This window comes from Bos mutus, chromosome 13 (genome assembly GCF_027580195.1).
Source record: "Bos mutus isolate GX-2022 chromosome 13, NWIPB_WYAK_1.1, whole genome shotgun sequence".
Lineage (NCBI taxonomy): Eukaryota > Metazoa > Chordata > Mammalia > Artiodactyla > Bovidae > Bos > Bos mutus.
Genome location: NC_091629.1, coordinates 22,806,795 through 22,833,855, shown reverse-complemented (window position 1 = coordinate 22,833,855; position 27,061 = coordinate 22,806,795). Strand labels below are relative to the sequence as shown.

The 27,061-nt window shown below is 43.5% G+C and overlaps 1 long non-coding RNA gene across 1 annotated transcript; it reads right to left on the bottom strand.

The window, feature by feature from the left end:
• Window positions 1-3,574: 3,574 nt before the first annotated feature.
• On the bottom strand, window positions 3,575-13,347 carry LOC138990515 (uncharacterized). Its single transcript, XR_011466658.1, has 5 exons — window positions 13,263-13,347; window positions 11,797-12,078; window positions 11,040-11,145; window positions 9,364-9,404; window positions 3,575-5,454 (listed from the first exon to the last, which is right to left on the bottom strand). It is a non-coding gene; the product is annotated as an uncharacterized lncRNA (long non-coding RNA).
• Between the last annotated feature and the right edge of the window lie 13,714 nt (window positions 13,348-27,061).

Sequence of the window (27,061 nt, the reverse complement as noted above, 5' to 3'; positions counted from 1 at the left end):
TTGCAACAAGGCTCTGTCCTTATGAGCTGCCAAAATATCATCTATATAATGTATCAAATATAGATCTTTATATTTTCCTCTAACATTTTGTACAGCTTGGTCTACAAATTTCTGACACAAGATGGGGCTATTTTTTATTCACTGAGGCAAAACCTTCCATTGAAACCTTTTATAGGGCCGTTTAAAATTAGCTGAAGGTAGACGCAAGGCAAACCGTTCAGGCTAGAGGTTGAATCAGTCATAAATGTCTAAATATTTAATGCATCATGATTTGTGATGATGCCTTACATAGTAATGCACAGTACTTCAACAGGGCAATCATTCATGTTATCAAGAGAACTGAGATTAACCCCAGGACCAACACAGGTACACACTTCATCTTGACTCACCTGGACCACTGCAGCAGCCTGCCCAGGGTCCTCTGTCTCTGCCTTTTGCTCCCTAGAGGTCACTCTCCACACTGCAGCCACAGGGACCCTGTTAAAACTGAAGTCCTATCCCATTGTTGGGCTTCCCTAATGATCTCAGAGGGTAAAGAATCTGCCTGCAACTAGGGAGACCCAGGTCCAATCCCTGGATTGGGAAGATCTCTTGGAGAAGGGAATGGCAATCCACTCCAGTATTCTTGCCTGGAGAATTCCATGGACAGGAACCTGGTGAGCTACAGTCCATGGGGCCTCAGAGAGTCAGACACGACTGAGTAACACTTTCATCCCATTGTTCCCATGACCAATCCCTCATGATTTCCCAGCTCTCTCAGAGTCAAATTCTGATTCTTAAGAAGTCCTACAAGGTTTCTCACGACCTGCCCCCGTGGCCTCTCTGCCTCATCCCCTTTCCACTCCGCACCCCGCCCCCCCCCCCCGCTCCCCCCACCACTCAGCTCCTGCCACCCTGGTCCTGGCTGCTGCACAAACACACCAGGCTCGTTTTTGTCAGCCTCTGCTCAAGGCCTCCTGATTCCAGAGTGTTTCTTTAACTTCTACAGCCTCCTGTATCCCCATCACTCTCTTTCTACAAAACACTCATCACCACCTGGCATGAGATTTTCCGGCCTTAATTGTCTATTACCCTCTTAGAAAGCATATTATCTTACTAGTTTTCTTTTCTGCTGCTTTCCTACACCAAGAAATATAAGTTTTAGGGGGGAAAACATAAGTATTTGTGAATATTTGTCAAGGGGATGAATTTCCCATTTCATCCTCATGCCAAGTTCATAATCATTGAAGAGACTGGATATAATAAAACTCCTGTTAGTCTATTTGATGATGAGGCTTATTTATATAATTATGAGTCTCTTCTAACATCCTATATCATGATAGGAAGATAAAAATAATAGTCTGACTGGGAGGAAAGAATATGAGCCTTGAGTTTTGACTAATATAGTGCCAGCCTGGAAAAAGCTGTCTAGGCCCCATGAGCAAGTCACAGAAGTCCTTCATTTCCGACTCTGCCTGCAGTTGCCTCTGGAGGAAAGAAGCTCATCTGTCACTCAGCTTTCTGATTGATTTCATAACAGAGAAATGATGATTATTTCACACACAAATTTCTATTTGAATAGGTAGTGAGGAAACGTAGGTAGACAAGTCTTCTGGACTAAAACACTTTGATGGAAAATGGACATCATTGACCATGACTGTGTAAACTCTTCATACTCATGACTGGTAAGTCTTTCAAAAAGCTCACGTAGCCTGGTCCCCCTATTCAGGTGAGGAAATTGCAGATGACTTGCCCGAGGACACAGAGCATGTGAGTGGCAGGATTGGGTCAGGACAAGACACTCTCCTGGCACAACCCATTGTATAAACTACCTGAATATGCCAGGGATTCTGAAAATGCAGAGAAGTGGTAAGGGGTTCTGAGTGCACTGTCCCTAATACAATAGTCTCCTCTCCAAACCCCAACAGGGACACAAAGAATAAAGAGGAGTGAGTCTAGGTTGTTTCCCTGACTCGAAACATGTGGGGGTCTCTGCAAATAACAACCAGTTCCCCAACACGCCACTGTCTCAGGGAGATGAAATGACGTGCCCAAGAGCACACAGCAGCATAGTGAATTACTTAAGCCCATCTCCTTTCATTAACACCAAGGCATTATCCTATTACACTGTTACAAATGAATAATTTGAGTAAAAATTAAATTTGTTATATATTGCTATCAGATCTGACATTGGTAAAAGTTACTCTGGCAATACCTGTGCAAATAATTTTAAAAGTAACTTTTTCTTCTGATCACAACATGATGAGATTGATAGACAAAGCAAAAAGCAACCTCTGAGTTCCAAGACCTGCCCTGGCACCACAGTGGGCCTAATATTCTTCTGCTCAATATTAACATTAAACAGAACCTCAATATCAGACAAGGTCATTCTGTGTCCATGAAATATCAGGACAAAAATAAGACATTTGGTAATCATGTTTGAACACAGACAAAACAAGCTAAATTACAGGAACAACCAAAATGACCAGACATCCCCCTATCTTCAGTGACTGCTACTTCTGGGAAGGAAATGGCCACCCCGGTCCAGTATTCTTGCCTGAAAAATCCCATGGACAGAGGAGCCTGGTGGGCTACAGTCCATGGGGTTGCAAAGAGTCAGATGTGCCTGAGTGACTGAGTTGAGCAGAGCAGACTTCAACTAGAAACCAGATTGTGTGTAGTGATATCTGGCTAAAAACACTAACAAATACAACCATTATCCTTATTTTATAATAAAGAAAGGAAAGCTCAGAGATGTCGAGAAATTTGCCCAAGTCTACAAGGAAGTAGTGAGTAACAGCACCAGCACAAGCACCATCTGTGTTCTTGTTTCATTACTGTTCTTTCCGTGGTCCCCATGCCTCACTTTCCTCATCTGCAGTAACACAGATAACTCTCTGTTCTCCAAAAGTGTCTCCAACCTACATCCTCCCAGAGGCAGGAGCAAGAAAACATCATCAAAGTCCCTCTACTTGGGAGACCGGGGGCCTGCAGTGCGAGCAAATGAATACAGCAGCTGAGAGCCGTCTCCATGCCTCCATTTCCTCCCTTGAAGGATTCTTAGGATGATAAATAGAATAATACAGGCAAAATGCTAACACAGAGCCTGTGACACAAAAAAGGTAGTTGCCCTTTCTTTAACTGAAATAAGAAGCCCCCTCCCCACATGTGACCTCAGGGAATCCGATTCCTTAGAAAAGTGGACAACTGAGTCTGATATTCATTCTCCTTCTTAGAGTCCAGGAGAACAACCTGCCCCTAAATTGGACTGAACTTAGAAGTAAGGAATAAAAGCCTACATACTGAGGTGTCTGTGTCTCAGGTTTTTGTGTAGCTTAGAGTGGCTGTGAAAAGGTAGATGATGCTGTAATGGGTTTGCTTCCTATACCTGGTAGGGCACACTCTGTAGATGGAGAAAAGGGAGGTAGCCACTGCTAAGCAGAGCAGAGAGGACCACCATTTCCATGGACCTTACTGGTTAAGGTTTGTAGTTGCAAACAACAGACTCCACTCCAGTCAGTTTAATTTTGAATATGCATTTATTGAAATATAAGCCACAGAAAAGAAAATTGTAACATCATTGTGCAGTCAAGGAGCTTCTTTATCCCAAACCCTTCTCTCGTGATTGATGCTGAGAACTGGAGGCTGGAAATTCCACCGTGACCACCCACAAGAAGGGCAGTGATGGTGGGGAGGGCGATGACAGTGAGGATGCTGTGAGGATGCGGGTGAAAACAAAAGTCCTGTCATCAAATGGCAGGCTCTGTAGTCACTGTGGGCATGAGGAATGTTCTCCATCCAGCACTCCTTCCTTCCTCAAAGAATTATGAACTGTCTCCTTTGCCGGGGTCCAGCCCCGGCTGACCCAGGGTATTCGAAGGGGAGACGGCGTCGGCGACCTATTCAAATGGTAATTAGAGATATAAAGAGTAATAGAATGAGGATAGCTCAGTAGGAAAATTCAGTGGAGAAAAGAGGCTGAGTAGCTTGGTTTACGCGGAAAATCAATATAACCCGTGACACCAGGTTAGCTCTGACCACGGAGGCCGCAGGCGCCCTCTCGAATAGCGGAAGGTGCCCCACCTTAGACACCTTCTTGAGTGGGTCTTAGAAGCCCAGGCAAATAAATGGTCGCAGAGGATATCCATGCTCCAGATGGAGACTTCAGCCGGAAGTTAAAGGAAAGAATGACATGGGGAGACCAAGCGTTGATGAGCAAGGCCCGTAACTTTATTTTCAACAGGGGTTTTTATACCCTAAGTTACATATAGAGGATAATAGGGGATGCAAAGTCAGCAGTCTTTGATTCTTATCAAAAACCAGGGTTTCTTTCCTGCAAATTTATCGTATACAAATGGTTTAGGTGATTTACATCATCTTCTGGCCAGAAGGCCTATTAACATTTTATGACTCTTGACAAGGACTTATCAACAAAGACTTATTTTCTCTAAGAGTAGTTATTTTAAGGTTTGGCGCCGTCTTCCGAAGATAAAATTGCATTCCTATAGGGCGGATGTGTAATGGGTTTACAACAAAGGAAAGAATTTATTACCTTAAGGGTCTAAAGTTACTAACACCAAGGCCACTACTTATTTTCTCTACATACCAACTATTAATTAATACATATTCAAGGATACAATTCAGGGGATGTGAAAACTTGGCAACAATCATTGGCTCATCAATGAAATCCTTTACTAGTTTATTCTGACAGTTTCTAACTCTCTGAGAGGTTCTAAGCTATTTGACTATCTTAAGCTTCCTGTGCCTCTCGAGGCTGGGAGACTGTAAACAATCGTATGCATAGCTGTAGGAGTCCGGGTAAACTTGTCAGGCGAGTTAGAGAGCCATCTGAGGGGTTTGGATTTAAACACTCCTAATTGCCCAGGAACTTTATTAATTGGAGCTGTAAGTTAACTCTTTGACAGAGAGAGCGAGATGGTGGTGGGGGACAGCCCCCAGTAAAGTCAGAGGTGAGAGCACAAAGCAATAAAGTAGGCAGACTCTGGTTTTTTGGGAGAAGATACTCGAGAATATCCGGGGAGACTCCCGAGGCTCGATCCCGCCTTTGTGTATGCCGAGCCTCCTTCCTCATGACCTTTGTCACGAGCAGAATGTCTCTCGCCAGCTCCCGGCACTCCTTGGTGTCAGGAACTGCGCTAAGTGCTCAGGATAAAGGCAAGGCTGGCTTTCGTGGCGCTGAGAGACAGCTGGATGAGACAGAATTAAGACATGTAGACCCATGGAGGAAAGGAAATAGACAAGTTCTGCTGAGGAGGGTAGGGGAGAGAAGAACTGAGAGGAGACTGTTTCAGAAGCAGCCACAGCCCAGTCCTGCAGGGATCCTCCTCGGACTTCAGAGTTTCAGGGACCACTCTTCGCACATCCTCTTGCTGAGTTCCAGCTCCAGACGTGGACACCGGTCATCTCGACAGATCCAAGATTTTCCGAAAAATGTGGAACCGTAGTCCCCATGATCTGAATGGCCAACGAGAAGGAAATGAGTTTTTCAAGACTTGGGTGGGGGTGGGGGGCTGCCAGGAGCACTGCAGACCTGCCCTGGAGGGTGGCTGAATCAGTGTTGCCATCTGAGAAAGGGGAGCATATGATCAGGCTCAGATCATCATAAAGAGGCATCTAGGGCTGACCTTCTGCCAAGGTCACCCATGAAGGACACGCTCAGGGTTACAGGTTTCACAGAACACTGCAGCGTCTTCTCCTGGGAGGCAACAAGGAGGAAAGAAACTGTGCAGGTGTGAATGGTGTGTGGTTTCCTGAGCTCCACCTCTTTCCCCAGCCTTCCCCTCCCACCCTGACCTGACCCCTGTCTTACCACCAGGACCTGGTATTGATATATATATATATCAGATCAGTCGCTCAGTTGTCCGACTCTTTGCGACCCCATGAACCGCAGCACGCCAGGCCTCCCTGTCCATCACCAACTCCCGGAGTTCACTCAGACTCACGTCCATCGAGTCAGTGATGCCATCCAGCCATCTCATCCTCTGTCGTCCCCTTCTCCTCCTGCCCCCAACCCCTCCCAGCATCAGAGTCTTTTCCAATGAGTCAACTCTTCACATGAGGTGGCCAAAGTACTGGAGTTTCAGCTTTAGCATCATTCCCTCCAAAGACATCCCAGGGCTGATCCTCTTCAGAATGGACTGGTTGGATCTCCTTGCAGTCCAAAGGACTCTCAAGAGTCTTCTCCAACACCACAGTTCAAAAGCATCAATTCTTCAGCGCTCAGCCTTCTTCACAGTCCAACTCTCACATCCATACATGACCACAGGAAAAACCATAGCCTTGACTAGACGAACCTTTGTTGGCAAAGTAATGTCTCTGCTTTTGGATATGCTATCTAGGTTGGTCATAACTTGCCTTCCAAGGAGTAAGCGTCTTTTAATTTCATGGCTGCAGTCACCATCTGTAGTGATTTTGGAGCCCAGAAAAATAAAGTCTGACACTGTTTCCACTGTTTCCCCATCTATTTCCCATGAAGTGGTGGGACCGGATGCCATGATCTTCGTTTTCTGAATGCTGAGCTTTAAGCCAACTTTTTCACTCTCCACTTTCACTTTCATCAAGAGGCTTTTAAGTTCCTCTTCAATTTCTGCCATAAGGGTGGTGTCATCTGCATATCTGAGGTTATTGATATTTCTCCTGGCAATCTTGATTCCAGTTTGTGTTTCTTCCAGTCCAGCGTTTCTCATGATGTACTCTGCATATAAGTTAAATAAACAGGGTGACAATATACAGCCTTGATGAACTCCTTTTCCTATTTGGAACCAGTCTGTTGTTCCATGTCCAGTTTTAACTGTTGCTTCCTGACCTGCATACAGATTTCTCAAGAGGCAGATCAGGTGGTCTGCCTCTTGAGAAATTTGTATGCTCAAATATATATATTTGATATAATTAAAAGATATATATTTGATCCCTCAGTGACTCCTCCTTTCACTGAGAGTCAAATTCTGATCTTAATAAGTCCCACAAGTTTCCTCATGACCTGCCGCCATGGCCTCTCAGCCTCATTGCCTTCCATTCCCCTCCCCTCTGCCCACCCAGCTCCATCCACCCTGGTCCTGGCTGCTGTTCCAACACACACCAGGCACATTACTTCTACAGCCTCTGCTCAAAGCCTCCTATCACAGAAGATTTCCCTGACCCTGGAGAGAAAAAGCACAGCATCCTTTCTCCATGTCCCTCTCTACCTTTAAGAAACTTATGACCTACTATAGGATTTTCCCCCTCTGCTATTGTTTGTCTGTTAGGTCCATACCTAACAGAAGCAGAAGATATTAAGAAGAGATGGCAAGAATACACAGAAGAACTGTACAAAAAAGATCTTCACGACCCAGATAATCATGATGGTGTGATCACTGACCTAGAGCCAGACATCGTGGAATGTGAAGTCAAGTGGGCCTTAGAAAGCATCACTATGAACAAAGCTAGTGGAGGTGATGGAATTCCAGTTGAGCTATTCCAAATCCTGAAAGATGATGCTGTGAAAGTGCTGCACTCAATATGCCAGCAAATTTGGAAAACTCAGCAGTGGCCACAGGACTAGAAAAGGTCAGTTTTCATTCCAATCCCAAAGAAAGGCAACGCCAGAGAATGCTCAATCTACCACACAATTGCACTCATCTCACACGCTAGTAAAGTAATGCTCAAAATTCTCCAAGCCAGGCTTCAGCAACATGTGAACCATGAACTTCCTGATGTTCAAGCTGGTTTTAGAAAAGGCAGAGGAACCAGAGATCAAATTGCCAACATCCGCTGGATCATGGAAAAAGCAAGAGAGTTCCAGAAAAACATCGATTTCTGCTTTATTGACTATGCCAAAGCCTTTGACTGTGTGGATCACAATAAACTGTGGAAAATTCTGAAAGAGATGGGAATACCAGACCACCTGACCTGCCTCTTGAGAAATCTGTATGCAGGTCAGGAAGCAAACAGTTAAAACTGGACATGGAACAACAGACTGGTTCCAAATAGAAAAGGAGTTCATCAAGGCTGTATATTGTTACCCTGTTTATTTAACTTATATGCAGAGTACATCATGAGAAACGCTGGACTGGAAGAAACACAAACTGGAATCAAGATTGCCAGGAGAAATATCAATAACCTCAGATATGCAGATGACACCACCCTTATGGCAGAAATTGAAGAGGAACTTAAAAGCCTCTTGATGAAAGTGAAAGTGGAGAGTGAAAAAGTTGGCTTAAAGCTCAGCATTCAGAAAACGAAGATCATGGCATCCGGTCCCACCACTTCATGGGAAATAGATGGGGAAACAGTGGAAACAGTGTCAGACTTTATTTTTCTGGGCTCCAAAATCACTACAGATGGTGACTGCAGCCATGAAATTAAAAGACGCTTACTCCTTGGAAGGAAAGTTATGACCAACCTAGATAGCATATCCAAAAGCAGAGACATTACTTTGCCAACAAAGGTTCGTCTAGTCAAGGCTATGGTTTTTCCTGTGGTCATGTATGGATGTGAGAGTTGGACTGTGAAGAAGGCTGAGCGCTGAAGAATTGATGCTTTTGAACTGTGGTGTTGGAGAAGACTCTTGAGAGTCCTTTGGACTGCAAGGAGATCCAACCAGTCCATTCTGAAGAGGATCAGCCCTGGGATGTCTTTGGAGGGAATGATGCTAAAGCTGAAACTCCAGTACTTTGGCCACCTCATGTGAAGAGTTGACTCATTGGAAAAGACTCTGATGCTGGGAGGGGTTGGGGGCAGGAGGAGAAGGGGACGACAGAGGATGAGATGGCTGGATGGCATCACTGACTTGATGGACATGAGTCTGGGTGAACTCTGGGAGTTGGTGATGGACAGGGAGGCCTGGCGTGCTGCGGTTCATGGGGTTGCAAAGAGTCGGACACGACTGAGTGACTTATCTGATCTGATCTGATTGTTTTTCTCCCTCCTAGAAGGCAAGTTATTTTGCCATATATTTTTCACAGCTGTTTCCCCAAACCAAGAACAATGCTTTGTAGGGACTTAATTCCCATTTTCATTTTCTTAACAAGTACACAGTCTTTAATAGAATGGATATGATCGAATTCTTTTTAGTAAAATATCTACCTGATGATCGGACATATTTACATAATCATATCTAATATTCAGTCTACTGAGATGATAATAAAATAATGTGATCCATGTGATCACTATATTATTATTAACCCCAAAACCTCTCTGAATCCAAATATTTATAGATTTTTATGGGGGGTTTTCGATAATTAGCCATACTGACTGAATTATCAGCCATGGCTGATTGATCTCAATCTCAGAGCCATCCACTATCCCAAGAGGTGCTGGCAAGAAAGTGGTGAAAGTTCAAGCATCTAAGTGAGTGTTTGAGGTTTTTGGGAGACCAGTCCGTACCTGAAAGCTTCCTGGTTGCCTTTCTTGAGTGCTCTCATGACCTATGAAAAAAGATAAATTCCAAGAAGTTTAGTAGGCCTGGGCCATGAACCAAGACAAAGATCAAATATAGATAATAAAAGAATAGTCAAGAGGGGACCTGAAAACTATATGAATCTGCCTTGGTCCCGCGAGCCAACCACACAAGGGCTGTGTTTCTTGCTTACCCTGCAGTTACTCTGCTCTTTTGATCCCAGGTCTTTCTGGCTTATTTTAATAATGGAGGAATATCAATATATGACACCTAAATATTTTTTCTTGCCCAAGGAAGGTACATAGACATTTTTTTTTCATGAACACATCTTACTAGAAAATGGAAAAAATTGGCCATGAAATGTGATTAAACTCTTTATATTAATGACAGGTAATCTTTTCAAAGAACCCATGGAACATGTACCCCCATATTCAGATGAGGAAACTGCAGATGATTTGCCCCAGGACACAAGCACGTGGGTAGTGGGGTCAGGATTAGGTACTGTCTAGTCACAACCCATTTGATACAGTACCTGATTCTGCCAGAAATGCTGAAAATACAGTTTACCTGTAGAGTTTCTGGATCCAGTGTCCTACTTTCATTACTTCCGTGTCCTTAAGCCTCATCTAACCCCTCATATCACAGGTGAGGATGAATCTGAGTTTACCCTGATGCCAAATACATGATGTCTCTACCAACACTTAACAGCCACAGTCAATGTACTTCTGGTAGTGTATTGGTGGGCTTAGCGCAGATTCTGTAGGTTGAGGGCTCAAGACTGTCCTCAGTTCAGATGCAAGCCATGTGATCTCGAATAACTCATACTTGCAACCAACTGGCCAAAAATCAGAGGTTCCATGACTCCACCTCCATGTTCAATAACTCTATAGACCCAGCGACTGAACTCAGGAAACACCTCGCTTACTGTACCCACGTTATCATAAAAGATAAAGCTTGGGGACAGTGAAATGGAGGGAATGGGTAAGGCAAAGGTGGAGTGGAGATGTGCGGAGCCTCCATACCCCAGTGGGCTCAGCACCCTCACATCACCTCCTTGTGTTCATCACTCTGAAAGCTCTCTAAACACCAATGTCCATGGATTTTTATTTAGGTTTCAATACAAAGGCATACTGATTGAATCAGTGGTCATTGGTGATTGAGCTCAATCTCCATTCCCACCCCTCTCCCCAGAGTTGCTGACATGGATGGTATTGAAAATTTTAACCTTTAACTGCCTGTTTGTCTTCTTCTGGAGACACAGGCAATTCTGATGATATCTTGGATGGACATTCATTATCTAAGAAAGACAGTGAATTCCCAGAGGTTCAGGAGGCCTGGGTCAAGAATACGGCCAAGGATGAAATAAGGATGCTTTTATTACACTACAGTGAGGATCAGAGACACTGACCAGGAATAGAGGCTCAAGGATGTGGTCTCTGACTCGGTATTTTAGGTGGGATATATATATTTTTTAATTCTAATTTTTTTTTTTTTTTTCCCATGTTGAGAGTGGTGAAATGTTCCTGCAGTTAAAACTAGCCAATTTCCAGGGAGAAATACAAAGGGGGCTGGCAGCACCCACCCTACCACTGCTCCCCAGCCCCTTCTGTGGACTCCCGTCATTTCCCTCCAGTGTGTAGAGGAGAGGTGAGGCTGGACCTACCTGTGTGCACGGGGTGCTCTCCACCAGGATAACCAGGAGGGAGAAGGGCTTCGAAGAGGCAGAGCTGGTTCATCTTTGTGGCCTTGCAGGAGGGCTCCTGAGGATGCTGGGGATGGACTGAGCTTTTAATATCCTGGCTGAGGGGTAGGATCAGGCCACGAGGAGGGGAGTGGGCAAAGGGAGGAGCTGGGTCAGTCCTGTTTATTGTGTGATCTCCCTACCTAACCACGTCTCCTGCTTCTCTCTGAAGGGGCCAAATGTCAAAAAACAGCAGTTCTCAGACCTGCCAATGCCTGTGGGTCTCATGTAAACATAGATAGTGACCTGACAGGTGAAATTTGTCCATCTGAACACCTAGAGCCGTGCCTGGCATATGATGGATGGTCAGTGAGTGGATGAGAGCCGACCAACGGACAGATAAGTGATCAGCAGTGTGTTAGTGCACATCCACCTTTTCAGCCACGTGCAGGTGTCATCTCACCTGGACCTCAGTGCCCTGAGCACCATCCCCCCACCTCAGATGACAGGTGTGACACAGGACACCTTCCTGCAACCATTGTCACAGCTCCTCCACTGGATGGATGTGTGCTATTTACCAGGTACTGGTCCAGGTAGGAACTTAGCTAGGAAAGGTGACATTGTCCTGGGCTGTAACCCTGTTTATGCTTCAAAAAAGGGACAAAGAGGAGGTGGCAGAGGGGAAGAAGGGAACTGAACACAGGTGGTGTCCACAGCCTGACCACATGCCATCCCTCACCTGGTTTCACAAATAGGAGAGCTGTTTGCCCTAGTGGACTTCAGGGGACCTTGGAAGGTTAGCTGCAACCTCCTCCTTCCTCCTGCTCTCCCTCAGTGGCGATGGGGCCACAGGACCTCAGCTTGGGTACCAGCTCTGCGTTTTCTTAACTTTGTTCCTGAGTATTTAAATCTCCCAGAGTCCTGTGTCCTCAGGTATCAGATGAGATCCGCGCTGCACACATCATGTGGTTGACGTGGAAGCCATGGAGGCAACAGGCATATATTGCTTCTCCCTGAGAAGCTAAAGTCCTTTGAAATGTTAATAATAACAATAATAAGGAGTAATTATAGCACACAAAACCTAGCTTTTCTATGTGTTACATGTTATCCTAAGTACTTGACATACATTAACTCAAATAGTCCAGAAAAATCCTAAAAGAGAGGGTGAGAAGCTATTGATACTTTCTCACGTTACAGAAGAAGAACCTGAGATAAGAACAAATAAAATAATTTGCTTAAAGCCCTAGAGTGGTCAGAGAGTTTTTGAACCCAGGATTCTGACTTCAGAGTCTGTGCACATGCACTCTGCGGTATTGTAAGCTGTAAACTATAGTGCACACGTGAGGGGTGACACACTCACAATCCCTTCACTCTCGTATATTCACTCCCAGTTACAATCATGTAGCACAAGTCTCTTTACTCATCCACACACAGACAAGCATTTCCCAATCTCTCTTTCTCTCTCTCTCTCTCTCTCTCTCTCTCTCACACACACACACACACACACACACACACACACTGTGCTACACTCCAGACCCAAGGAGAAGGGAGCTGGGCTCAGTGCCCAGAAGCCCCAGGAGCAAATCCAGCCAAATGTCAAGCAGGAACAGAGCTGGGTGATAAGTTGAGAGGACATGGGGCTGCCTTCCTGCACAGACACCCTTTCCCTGGAGAAGGGCAGGAGCTCTCAATACCAAGCTGCCCCAGGACAGAAGGGCTTCGGGAGCCCGTGAGTCACCAAACAAGCCACTGTGAGAGGAGGGTCTACTCTTTCCTCAGACATTCCACATGCATGATTTCGTTTAGCCTCATGTCCATCCTACAGCATCTGAGATTTTCATCCCGCTGTGTGAAGGAGAAAGCCAAGCCTCAGAGAGTTTGGAGGTGAAGCCACTTGCTTAGTACACACGAACAACAGAGGGTACAGCGAGGATTCGAGTTCAGGAGGCCTTCTGACCCTGCCCCTCTTCCCCTCAGTCTATCCACCTGAGACCAGGGAGCAGCAGAGACTCCCCTAACAACAGAGACATCTCTTTTCTCCCCCCTCCTCTGTCATCTGTCTTTCTCTCCCAATCTCCTTTCCTGGTCCTCCTCACTCTGATCCAGGTTAGAAGCCCCAGACCAGAAGCCCCCTGATGGGCTCAGCCTCCTTCTCCCCCCCCCCCCCTTCCAGCTTGTGAGTGACTAAGGTCTCTAATAACAAACCTGCTGCAATCGTCTTCAGAGAAATAAGAAGGCGGGAGCATCACAGGCATTGTATTCTGGACAAAGATCCAGACTATGGGACTCCAGATATTATTTCTGCTTCTATTTCTTGGTTCTTCCCTCTGAAATTTAAGAATTTTAGATTCCCTGCTATCTAACTGGGTAGATAGACTGAAATGGATAGACTGCACCCGGGGTAGACACATGATGTTTAGATTTCTATGACATAATGCCCTCTGAGAGGGGCATTCATATCCATGTCATGCTTGGCCTCTTTCTTACTATGTGATATAACAATTTTTGGACCTACAGCGTCTTCCTCCTTAAAAGTGCTGTCATGAATACCATTATTTAAGGATTATTTTAAGCATTAAAAGGAAGTGCTTGCTGGGGGTGCTCAGTCATTCAGTCATGTCCGACTCATTTCGAACCCATGGACTACAGCTCACCAAGCTCCTCTGTTTGTGGGATTCTCCAGGCAAGAACATCCGGAGTGAGTAGCCATTCCCTTCTCCAGAGGATCTTCTCAGCCCGGGGATCGAAACCACATCTCCCACATTGCAGGCGGATTCTTTATTGTCTGAGCCACCAGGCCAGCCCATTAAAAGGAAGAACATAAACCAAGGTTGCGTATCCAGCTAGAACATCAGTATTGTTAGCCCCCACATCACATTTCACAGTTTTTAAAAGTTTGCCGGGACTTGATAGTGGGAGTTTATAGAAAATAAATTTCTAGCATTGTTAGAAAAAATAAACAATCTGGCAGCACAGTCCTGCAATTTATCAAGAACAGTGGATTTCAACGTTGAGTGAGCATCAGAATCCTTTAGACATTAGTTCCAAAACAGATTTGAGAATTCTAGTTTCTGGTTTGATTTGGTAGGTCATGGGTGGGACCTGAGTGTCTGCATCTACCAAGTTTCTGGGGTTGAGAGTGCTGCTCGAAGGACCATGCTTTGAAAGCTGTGAACTAAGCTAAGGAGAGCTGTTCTCTTTTCAGGAGGGGAGTGTTCTCTCCAGTTTCCATAATCCCCGCTGTTCCTTATTGTCCCTCCTGCCTCCACCCCCACTCCAAATATCCACATAACTCACTTGGCCTGGAGGGCATTTAACATTGTGACCTGAGAGGTGGATTCACAACAAGTGTTCTAGAAAAAGTAGCTTGTTATTATTTAACCATCTTAGGAGTTAAGCTTCATTATTCTTATTTTAGAGATAAAGAAACTAAACTACAGCTCAAGAAAGTGACTTGCTGGAGGAGAAACAGCAAGGGAGGAAGGAAAATTCCTTCAGAAATTCCTTTCTTCAAAATCAGAAGGAAGACAACTGCCAGAAACTGTTAGTCATGTGGGTCCCCAGTTATTTCTATGTTACTAATACAAAAACAAAGAACATCTAGGCAATACTATCAGAAATTAACATACATGATGCATCAAAGAATTTGGAAGTGACTGTCTAATATTAGATTAGATATAGCTTCCCTGATAGCTCAGCTGGTTAAGAATCCTCCTGCAATGCAAGACACCCTGGTTTGACTCCTAGGTTGGGAAGATTCATGGGAGAAGGGATAGGCTACCCGTTCCAGAATTCTTGGTCTTCCCCGGTGACTCAGACAGTAAAGAACATAGCTGCACTGTAGGAGACCTGGGTTCGATCCCTGGATTGGGAAGATCCCCTGGAGAAGGGAAGGGCTACCCACTCCAGTATTCTGGCCTGGAGAATTCCATGGACTGAATAGTCCATGTGATCACGAAGAGTCAGACATGACTGAGTGACTTTCACTTTCATCTAATTTTTTTTAATTCATGCTGCTTAATTTTTTAATTTATTTATTTTAATTGGAGGCTAATTACAATATTGTAGTGGTTTTGCCATACATTGACATGAATCAGCCACGGGTGTACATGTGTTCCCCATCCTGAAACCCCCTCCCACCTCCATCCTCATCCCACCCCTCTGGGTCATCCCAGTCCACAAGCCCTGAGCACCCTGTCTCATACATCGAACCTGGACTGGTGATCTGTTTCATATATGATAATATACATGTTTCAATGCTATTCTCTCAAATCATAACACCCTTGCCTTCTCCCACAGAGGCCAAAAGACTGTTCTATACATCTGTGTCTCTTTTGCTGTCTCACACATAGGGTTATCATTACCCATCTTTCTAAATTCCATATATATGCATTAGTATACTGTATTGGTGTTTTTCTTTCTGGCTTACTTCACTCTGTATAATAATCTCCAGTTTTATCCACCTCATTAGAACTGATTCAAATGCATTCTGTTTAATGGCTGAGTAATATTCCATTGTGTATATGTACCACAGCTTTCTTATCCATTCGTCTGCTGATGGACATCTAGGTTGCTTCCATGTCCTGGCTATTATAAACAGTGCTGCGATGAACATTGGGGTACATGTGTCTCTTTCAATTCTAGTTTCCTCAGTGTGTATGCCCAGCAGTGGGATTGCTGGGTCATATGACAGTTCTATTTGCAATTTTTTAAGGAATCTCCACACAGTTCTCCATAGTGGCTCTACTAGTTTGCATTCCCACCAACAGTGTAAGTGGGTTCCCTTTTCTCCACACCCTCTCCAGCATTTATTGTTTGTGGACTTTTGGATAGCAGCCATTCTGACCGGCGTGAGATGGTACCTCATGGTGGTTTTGATTTGCATTTCTCTGATAATGGGTGATGTTGAACATTTTTTCATGTGTTTGTTAGCCATCTGTATGTCTTCTTTGGAGAAATGTCTGTTTAGTTGTATGGCCCATTTTTTGATTGGGTCATTTATTTTTCTGAAATTGAGCTGTAGGGGTCGCTTGTACATTTTTGAGATTAATTCTTTGTCAGTTGCTTCATTTGCTATTATTTTCTCCCATTCTGAAGGCTGTCTTTTCACCTTGCTTATAGTTTCCTTTGTTGTGCAAAAGCTTTTAAGTTTAATTAGGTTCCATATGTTTATTTTTGCTTTAATTTCCATTACTCTGGTAGATGGGTCATAGAGGATCCTGCTGTGATTTATGGCAGAGAGGGGTTTGCTTATGTTTTCCTCTAGGAGTGTTATAGTTTCTGGCCTTATGTTTAGATCTTTAATCCATTTTGAGTTTATTTTTGTGTATGGTTTTGAGAGGGTAACAGGCAGGAAGGCCAGGGGTCTCCAAATAGAGGAAATAGCCTGCAAGTGTCAGACATTTTTATCTCTCTTAAGCGGCAGGAGGAAACAAACTAGCAATATTTTTTCCTTCTCTATACAAATTTAAAGGGAGGTTTCTCTTAAAATATTGTGTTGCCATAATGACACCCGGCTTCGCCTGAAGTTAGCTATTCTCGAGTCTAGAGATAACCAATGCCTTTTTCTTATGGAAATGTTTGTCTTAAGCTATGCTAATGTACTATGCCTTTACCCCAAACTCTGTCTCCAAGTCGGTTCCGCCTCTTGGCCCAGAACCTACTTGACAAACCAGTATGGATATTGTTCCCTAATCTATGTAAATGAAACTATTTGTATGGTGGTCTGCCCTTCTTCAAGATTCAAGTTAATCATTTTATGGCCCAGGATAAACCATTTATCCCAAAATGCATCTTATGGGTGAGGGGCCTGGTGCCATTCTGAATTTTAAGATATTCCTTTCTTTCATTAACAGACTGCTAGTGACTATATAACATCCAGCTAAAGACTAGCAGGGGGGTACTCTTTCTGCCCCCTTCTGATGCCTATGTCAGAAGCTTTCTCTATCTCCTTTATACTTCAATAAAACTTTATTACACAAAAGCTCTGAGCGATCAAGCCTTGTCTCTGGCCCCGGATTGAATTCTTCTCCTCCGGGGGCCAAGAATCCTGGTGTATTCGCGTGATTCAACAACAACCTTTCAGTTTTAGAAAGTGTTTTAGTTTCATTCTTTTACAAGTGGTTGACCAGTTTTCCTAGCACCACTTGTTAAAGAGATTGTCTTTTCTCCATTGTATATTCTTGCCTCCTTTGTCAAAGATAAGGTGTCCATAGGTGCATGGATTTATCTCTGGGCTTTCTATTTTGTTCCATTGATCTACATGTCTGTCTTTGTGCCAGTACCATACTGTCTTGATGACTGTAGCTTTGTAGTATGGCCTGAAGTCAGGCAGGTTGATTCCTCCAACTCCATTCTTCTTTCTCAAGATTGCTTTGACTATTCAATGTTTTTTTGTATTTCCATACAAATTGTAAAATTATTTGTTCTAGTTCTGTGAAAAATACCGTTTGTAGCTTGATAGGGATTGCATTGAATCTATAGATTGCTTTGGGTAGTATACTCATTTTCACTATATTGATTCTTCTGATCCATGAACATGGTATATTTCTCCATCTATTTGTGTCCTCTTTGATTACTTTCATTAGTGTTTTATAGTTTTCTATATATAGGTCTTTTGTTTCTTAGGTAGATATATTCCTAAGTATTTTATTCTTTTCATTGCAATGGTGAATGGAATTGTTTCCTTAATTTCTCTGTTTTCTCAGTTAGTGTATAGGAATGCAAGGGATTTCTCTATGTTCATTTTATATCCTGCAATTTTACTATATTCATTGATTAGCTCTAGTGATTTTCTGGTGGAGTCTTTAGAGTTTTCTATGTAGAGGATCATGTCATCTGCAAACAGTGAGAGTTTTACTTCTTTTCCAATCTGGATTCCTTTTATTTATTTTTCTGCTCTGATTGCTGTGGCCAAAACTTCCAAAACTATGTTGAATAGTAGTGGTGAGAGTGGGCATCCTTGTTTGTTCCTGACTTTAGGGGAAATGCTTTCGAATTTTCATCATTGAGGATAGTGTTTGCTGTGGGTTTGTCATATATAGCTTTTATTATGTTGAGGTTTGTTCCTTCTATTTTTGCTTTCTGGAGGGTTTTTATCATAAATGGATATTGAATTTTGTCAAAGGCTTTCTCTACATCTATTGAGATAATCATATGGTTTTTATCTTTGAATTTGTTAATGTGGTGTATTACATTGATTGATTTGTGGATGTTGAAGAATCCTTGCATCCCTGGGATAAAGCCCACTTGGTCATGGTGTATGATCTTTTTAAATGTGTTGTTGGATTCTGTTTGCTAGAATTTTGTTAAGGATTTTAGCATCTATGTTCATCAGTGATATTGGCCTGTAGTTTTCTTTTTTTGTGGCATCTTTGTCTGGTTTTCGTATAAGGTGATGGTGGTCTCATAGAGTGAGTTTGGAAGTTTACCTTCCTCTGAAATTTTCTGGAAGAGTTTGAGTAGGATAGGTGTTGGCTCTTCTCTAAATTTTTGGTAGCATTCAGCTGTGAAGCCATCTGGTCCTTGGCTTTTGTTTGCTGGAAGATTTCTGATTACAGTTTTGATTTCCATGCTTGTGATGTGTCTGTTAAGATTTTCTATTTCTTCTTGGTTCAGTTTTGGAAAGTTATACTTTTCTAAGAATTTGTCAATTTCTTCCAAGTTGTCTGTTTTATTGGCATATAGTTGCTGATAGTAGTCTCTTATGATCCTTTGTATTTCTGTGTTATTTGTTGTGATTTCTCCATTTTCATTTCTAATTTTGTTGATTTGATTCTTCTCCCTTTGTTTCTTGATGAGTCTGGCTAATGGTTTGTCAATTTTATTTATCCTCTAAAAGAACCAACTTTTGCCTTTGTTGATTTTTGCTGTGGTCCCTTTTGTTTCTTTTGCATTTATTTCTGCCCTAATTTTTAAGATTTCTTTCCTTCTACTAACCCTGGGGTTCTTCATTTCTTCCTTTTCTAGTTGCTTTAGGTGTAGAGTTAGGTTATTTATTTGATTTTTTTCTTGTTTCTTGAGGTAAGCCTGTATTGCTATGAACCTTCCCCTTAGTACTGTTTTTACAGTGTCCCATAGGTATTGGGTTGTTGTGTTTTCATTTTCATTTGTTTCTATGCATATTTTGATTTCTTTTGTGATATGTTGGTTATTCAGAGCGTGTTGTTCAGCCTCCATATGTTGGAATTTTTAAGAGTTTTTCTCCTGTAATTGACATCTAATCTTACTGCATTGTGGCAAGCAAAAATGTTTGGAATTATTTCAGTTTTTTTAAACTTACCAAGGCTAGATTTATTGCCCAGGATGTGATCTATCCTGGAGAAGATTCCATGTGCACTTGAGAAAAAGGTGAAATTCCTTGTTTTGAGGTGAAATGTCCTATAGATATCAATTAGGTCTAAATGGTCCATTGTACCAGTTAAGGTTTGTGTTTCCTTGTTAATTTTCACTTTAGTTGATCTATCTATAGGTGTGAGTAGGGTATTAAAGTCTCCCACTATTTTTGTGTTATTGTTAATTTCCCCTTTCATACTTGTTTGCCTTACATATTGTGGTGCTCCTATGTTGGGTGCATATATATTTATAATTGTTATATCTTCTTCTTGGATTGATCCCTTGATCATTACGTAGTGTCCTTTGTCTCTTTTCACAGCCTTTATTTTAAAGTCTATTTTATCTGATATTAGTATTGCTACTCCTGCTTTCCTTTGGTCTCTATTTACATGGAATATCTTTTTCCAGCCCTTCACTTTCAGTCTGTATGTGTCCCTTGTTTTGAGGTGGGTCTCTTGTAGACAACATATATAGGGGTCTTGCTTTTGTATCCATTCAGCCAGTCTTTGTCTTTGGCTTGGGGCATTCAACCCATTTACATTTAAGGTAATATTGATAAGTATGATCTTGTTGCCATTTACTTTGTTTTTTTGGGGTTCGAGTTTGTACACCCTTTCTGTGTTTCCTGTCTAGAGAAGATCCTTTAGCATTTGTTGGAGAGCTGGTTTGGTGGTGCTGAATTCTCTCAGCTTTTGCTTGTCTGTAAAGCTTTTGATTCCTCCTTCATATTTGAATGAGATCCTTGCTAGGTACAGTAATCTAGGTTGTAAGTTTTTCTCTTTCATCACTTTAAGTATGTCCTGCCATTCCCTCCTGGCCTGAAGAGTTTCTATTGAAAGATCAGCTGTTATCCTTATTGGGAATTCCCTTGTGTGTTATTTGCTGTTTTATCCTTGCTGCATTTAATATTTGTTCTTTGTGTTTGATCTTTGTTAATTTGATTAATATGTGTCTTGGGGTGTTTTGCCTTAGGTTTATCCTTTTTGGGACTCTCTGGGTTTCTTGGACTTGGGTGGCTATTTCCTTTCTCATTTTAGGGAAGTTTTCAACTATTATCTCCTCAAGTATTTTCTCATGGCCTTTCTTTTTCTCTTCTTCTTCTGGGACTCCTATGATCTCTGAAGTTGTCCTCCTTTCTTTTAATTCTTTTTTCTTTTTCCCTCTCTGCTTCATTTATTTCTACCATTCTATCTTCTACCTCACTTATCCTATCTTCTGCCTCCATTATTCTACTGTTGGTTCCCTCCAGAGTGTTTTTGATCTCATTTATTGCATTATTTTCATTATTGATTGACTCTTTTTTATTTCTTCTAGGTCCTTGTTAAACATTTCTTGCATCTTCTCAATCCTTGTTTCCAGGCTATTTATCTGTAACTCCATTTTGTTTTCAAGATTTTGGATCATTTTTACTATCATTATTCTGAATTCTTTTTCAGGTAGACTCCCTATCTCCTGCTCTTTTATTTGGTTTCATGGGCATTTATCATATACCTTTACCTGCTGAGTATTTCTCTGCCTTTTCACCTTGTTTATATTGCTGTGTTTGGGGTGGACTTTCTGTATTCTGGCAGTTGGTGGTTCCCCTTTATTGTGGAGGTTCCTCACTGTGGGTGGGGTTGGACGGGTGGCTTGTCAAGAATTCCTGGTTAGGGAAGTTTGCGTGAGTGTTCTTGTGGGTGGAGCTGGATTTCTTCTCTCTGGGGTGCAGTGAAGTGTCCAATAGTGAGTTTTGAGATGTCTATGGGTTTGGTGTGACTTTGGGCAGCCTGTATATTGAAGCTCAGGGCTATGTTCCTGTGTTGCTGGAGAATTTGTGTGGTATGTCTTGCTCTGGAACTTGTTGGCTCTTGGGTGGTGCTTGGTTTCAGTGTAGGTATGGAGGCTTCTGGATGAGCTCTTATCGATTAATGTTCCCTGGAGTCAGGAGTTCTCTGGTGTTCTCAGGTTTTGGACTTAAGCCTCCTGCCTCTGGTTTTCAGTCTTATTCTTACAGTAGCCTCAAGACTTCTCCATCTCCTTTCGAAGACAATGAGCTGCCTTTTGGGTGCCTGACGTCTTCTGCCAGCATTCACAAGTTGTTCTGTGGAATTTGCTCAGCGTTCAAATGTTCTTTCGATGCATTTGTGTGGGAGAAAGTGGTCTCCCCATCCTATTCCTCCACCATCTTAGGACCGCCTCCACTTTCATCTAATTAACATAGATGATGTGGCAAAGAATTCGGGTGTGATTTCATGAATGTAAAATCATATTTATCAAGAAAAGGAGACAGGTCCCAGCAGTTCCAGCTGAGAGAGGAGGGGCAGGGTCCAGGCACCCCGGTTACAGAAGGTTCTGGAGGTGATGGTGGGGTGGCAGATAAAGGTGAGGATGCAGCGAGAAAGAAGGTTAGGACAAGATCCTGGATTCACTCCAGTCATGAGGAGCTTTTCTCCTGCATTCCTTCCTCCCTCCCTCCAATATTCATGGGCTGTAACCTTTGTGCCAGGAACTGTGCAAAGTTCTAGGGACAAAGAGAAGGCTTGCTCTCATGGTGCTTAGAGAAAACTGGATGAGACAGAAATAAAGCAAGCAGGCCCATAGCGGGAAGGAAAGAGGCAGATTTCTGCTGAGAATGGAAAGGTTGAGAAGGAATAGGAGGAGGCAGAACTTTTTCAGAAGCAGCCAGAGCCCAACCTGGGAGGTTCTTCTTTGACCTTCAGCATCTCCGGGGAGTACAGTCCACAGGTTCTCTGAAAGGAGAGAGGGTTTTGCTGACTGACATCTCTGAAGACCCAGACATGGACACCATACACCCTGACCATCCCAGAAATATGCAACCACAGTCCTCCTAGGACCGAGGTGACCAACAAAGAGCAAATGAATTTTGCAGGTTAGGTGGGGCTCTCAGGAGCACTGTGACCTCCTCTCCAGAGTGACTGACTCAGTGTTCCCATCTGAAAAATGGGAACATGTGAGTAGAACCAGATTATGATGATGGGGCTTCTAGGGGTGACCTTTTGTCACACTGGCCCATGGAGGACATGCCTTGTTCGTGGATACTACAGCCACTTCTCCAGGGAGGCATCGAGGAGAAAAGTCACTGGGGGGTTGTGAGGGGTGTGTGGTCCCCTGAGCTCTATCTCTTTCCCCTGCCCTTCCCCCACCTCCATGCCCTGCCCCCTGTCTTACCCCAGGATATGATACCACTACCACAGATCCTCATGCAGTCTTCCTCCATTTTAAAGTTTTTGTTCTTAGTGTTGCAGCTGCCATGTACAAAGGTCTCAGAGAACCTGGACTTGGAAATGTAGAAGCGGTTGATTATTTTGGCCTTGCTGGGACTCTTGCAGAAGGCCAGGCAGAAGTTAGGTTGCAGGGCTGCAGACACGGAAGGGTCAGAGAAGAGGATGGTCATCAAAGCTCAGTCTACAAGATGAACAACTGAAATCCCCAGTTTGTTTGCAATAGAGAGTGGTAGGGGTGCAGGGAGGTGAAATGCGAACAGGTTGTTTGATGCTCTACTTCCAGGACATTATCATTAATGTGGTTAGGCATGACAATGATAGGATGATATTGTAAATAATTCCATATTGTTACTGAATATTTATAGACGAATTGGCATGATGCCATTGATTAACATCAAAACACATCTAAAAAGAGGATACATTTTAAGAATACTCTCCATATGTTGATAATGATTGGAGTTGGACAAATGTCCATAGGTTTATAATACTATTTTCTGTACATACATGTATGGTTGAAAGTTTTAACCATTGAAAAAAAGTGAGAAGGTGTCATGCTATAATGGAGAAAGGCATGGAAGAAAACACACCAGTGTGTTCACTTTGGTTACATCATGGGCACAGGAATATTTGAATATTGAGGAAATACTGACATTGCGACTTTGATAAGAAGCATTAATTTGGTCTTCACATCCCATTCCCACCACAAAGCTCCTAAGTGTTAGTCGCTCAGTCACGTCTGACTCTTTTCAAAGCCATGGACAGCAGCCTGCCAGGCTCCTCTGTCCATGGGGACAGAGGGTTGCCACGTCCTTCTCCAGGGGATCTTCCCGAGCCAAGGATCAAACCAATGGCATTGTCTCCTGCAGTGGCAAGAGGATTCTCTACCACTGTGCTACCTGATTAGGTGGTCATATTTTTCACTCCCACTTTCCCCCTCTCCCCATCCCCACACGGGGAGGTTGAATCTATCACAAATGGCTAAATACTTAATGATTCATGAGGTGTGATGAAGCCTCCACAGAAACCTCAGCAGAGCAAGTCATTCACGTTATTCAAGAGAACTAAGATCAACCCAGGGATCAACACATATACACACTCCAACATGACTCACGTGGACCACTGCAGCAGCTTGCCCAGGGGCCTCTCTCTCTGCCCTTGGCCCCCTAGAGGCCACTCTCCACACTGCCACCACAGGGACCCTGTTACAACCGGAGTCCTATCCCATTGCTCGCTTGACCAATCCCTCATGACTCCCAGCTCTCTCAGAGTCAAATTCGGATTCTTACAAAGTCCTATAAGGCTCCTCACGACCTGTCCCCATGGCCTCTCTGCCTCATCCCCTTCCACTCCTCTCCCCTCCAGCCACTCTGGTCCTGGCTGCTGCTCAAACACACCAGGCTCATTTTTAGCAGCCTCTACTCAATATCTTCTTATCACAGAGGGTTTTCTGACCCTGTACAGCCTCCTGTATCCACATACTCTCTTTCTTCATGACACTCATCACCACCTGCCATAGGATTTCCCCCTTTTTTTGTTTATCACCCTCTCAGATGTCATATTATTTTACTATATTTTGTTTACAGCTGCCTCCCTATTTCAAGAAATATGGCTTTTGAGGAAAGAAAGCAGAAGGATTTAATGAATATTTGTCAAAGGAATAAATCTCCCTTTTCATATTCATGCCAAGTGTATTGAAGAGACTGGATATAATAAAATTCATATTATCTGATGATGACGCCTGTCTATATAATTATGAGTATACTTATAACTTTATATATCCTGATAGGAAAATAAAATAAGAGCCTGACTGGGCAAGAAGAAGGGCATTAGTGAAGTGGAGTGAAAGTCGTTCAGTTGTGTCTGACTCTTTGCGACTCCATGGACTATACAGTCCACGGAATTCTCCAGGCCACAATACTGGAGTGGGTAGCCTTTCCCTTCTCCAGGGATCTTCCCAACCCAGGGATTGAACCCAGGTCTCCCACATTGCAGGCAGATTCTTTACCAGCTGAGCCACAAGGGAAGCCCAGAAGGGCATTGAGTCTTGACTGATATTTTACCAGCCTGGAAAAAGCAGTCTTGGCCCCAATGAGCAGACTCATGGAAGTACTGCATTACCGGGAGCCAGCACGGGAGATCCCACCCATGACAAGGTCACACGGAGGAGACCTGACAGGCAAGGTGGATCAGGACTCGAGGGACTCCCTGGACTTGCTCGAGCGTCTACCCTGAAACCAAAGTCTGTCTGTCTACTGTTTACTATATTATACTTTTCACCAACTCTTCTGACATTGCTACTGCTAAGTCACTTCAGCCATGTCTGACTCTGTGCGACCCCATAGACGGCAGCCCACCAGGCTCCCCTGTCCCTGGGATTCTCCAGGCAAGAACACTGGAGTGGGTTGCCTTTTCCTTCTCCAATGCATGAAAGTGAAAAGTGAAAGTGAAGTCACTCAGTTGTCTCCGACTCCTAGTGACCCCCATGGACTGCAGCCTACCAGGCTCCTCCGTGCATGGGATTTTCCAGGCAAGAGTACCGGATTGGGGTGCCATTGCCTTCTCCATTAACAGGGGGCTATCCCCGACCACCTTTCTCTGAAGAAAATCAACTTAGGGCTCTAATTAATAAGTCTCCTGGGCTTAAAAGGAGTATTTCCATTCTAACCCCTCTGTTAGCATTCTAGCCTGCTTGGCAGGTTTATCCATACTCTTGCAACTAACACACATGATTGTTCACAACATCCCAACCATAACCTTTGAGCGGTAAAAAAGTTTTATTAAAATAATACTGCATTGTTGAGCCAAAGTTTGCTACCAAGTTTCCTTATCCCTTACCCAATGTGTGCCTGGGACTGCATTAGTTAATATAATTAGAATGTAAGAAAAACAAGCAGTAGCCTTGGCATTAGCAACATAAGACCCTTGAGTTAATAAGTTCTTTCTTTGTTGTAACCCACTGCACCTTTGCTCCATAAGAATGTAACTTTGTTTTCTGAGGGGGACACAGATTAGAAAAATAAAGAAAAAACACTTTAAGGGAAAAAACAAGTTTTCTGGTTGACCAGCCTTTATCAGGAAAGAGTCATAAAATGTTAGCAGACCACAGGGCCAGAAGATAATGTACATAACATAAGACCCTTGTAAATGGAAAGGTATGCAGAAAATGTCCTGGTTTTGATAAAGGTAAAACTGATGGAATGTTGAGCTGACTCTGTATGACCCTGCATCTTTCATTTCTGGAAATGTGTAACTCAGGGTATAAAAGCTCCTTTTGGAAATAAAGCTGCAGACCTTGTTCCACCTATGCTTGGTCTCCTCATGTCATTCTCTCTCTCTCTCTCTCTCTCTCTCTCTTTTCAGGCTGATCCCCTGGAGGGCAGAGGGTCTCTGAGTTCACTTTTTTGCCCGGGCTTCTAAGACCCTCTACAGAAGGCGCTCTGCATCTTCGCCCCATCAACAGGGCGCCTGAGGCCTCCGTGAACAGAGCAAGTCCCATGTCAGGGGCTTTATTGGTTTTCTGTGTAAACCAAGGAATATCAGCCTCTTTTCTCTCTCCTTTTACTTTCATCTCTCTTGCCGACACCATTCATTCCTGAGGGTATCCCTGGATCCTGCTGGGGCTGGACCCTGGCACTGCATTTCTTGCTCTGCCTGCAAGTTGTCTCTGGAAGGAAGACACTCAGCTGTCACTCAACTCTCTGATTAATTTCATAACAGATAAATGATTGTTATTTGGCACTTGTTTCTTTTGGGGGAGGTGGTACGGTTTAGTCTTTCAAACTAAAACATTTTGGCAGAAAATGGACATCATGGACCATGACTGTGTAAACTCTATATTCATGACTGGCAATCCTGTCAATGGACAAGGAAATGGCAACCCACTCCTTGCCTGGGAGTGAATACTCTTGCCTGGGAATCCCATGGACAGAGGAGCTTGACAGGCTATGGTCCATAGGGTTGCAAAGAGTCAGACACAACTTAGGGACTGAATACAATGCCTTTCAAAAAACTCATGTAATCTGTTCCCCACCATTCAGGTGAGGAAACTGCAGATAATTTGCCCCAGGACACATAGAATGTAGGTGGTAGCATCAGAACTAGACAATATCCTGTCATAGCCCATTTAATAAACTACCTGATTCTGCCAGGAATTCTGAAAATGCAGAGAACTGGTAAAGGTTTCTGAGTGCACTGTTCCTAACACAGTAGTCCCCTGTCCCTGAATCTCACCTCAGACCCAAATGATAAAGAAGAGTGAGTCTGGGTTTTTTCCCTGACACCAGACATGGGGTGGTCTCTACCAACAGCGACTGATTCCCCCACACCAGCTGGGGGAATTCCCTTCTGACACTAAATCCACAGAGGTGACCCAGAGGCCACAGGGTGAGGACTCCCTCCCTGCAGGTGGCCCACACTTCAGGTATTGATCACAAGTTCCAGGGTCTC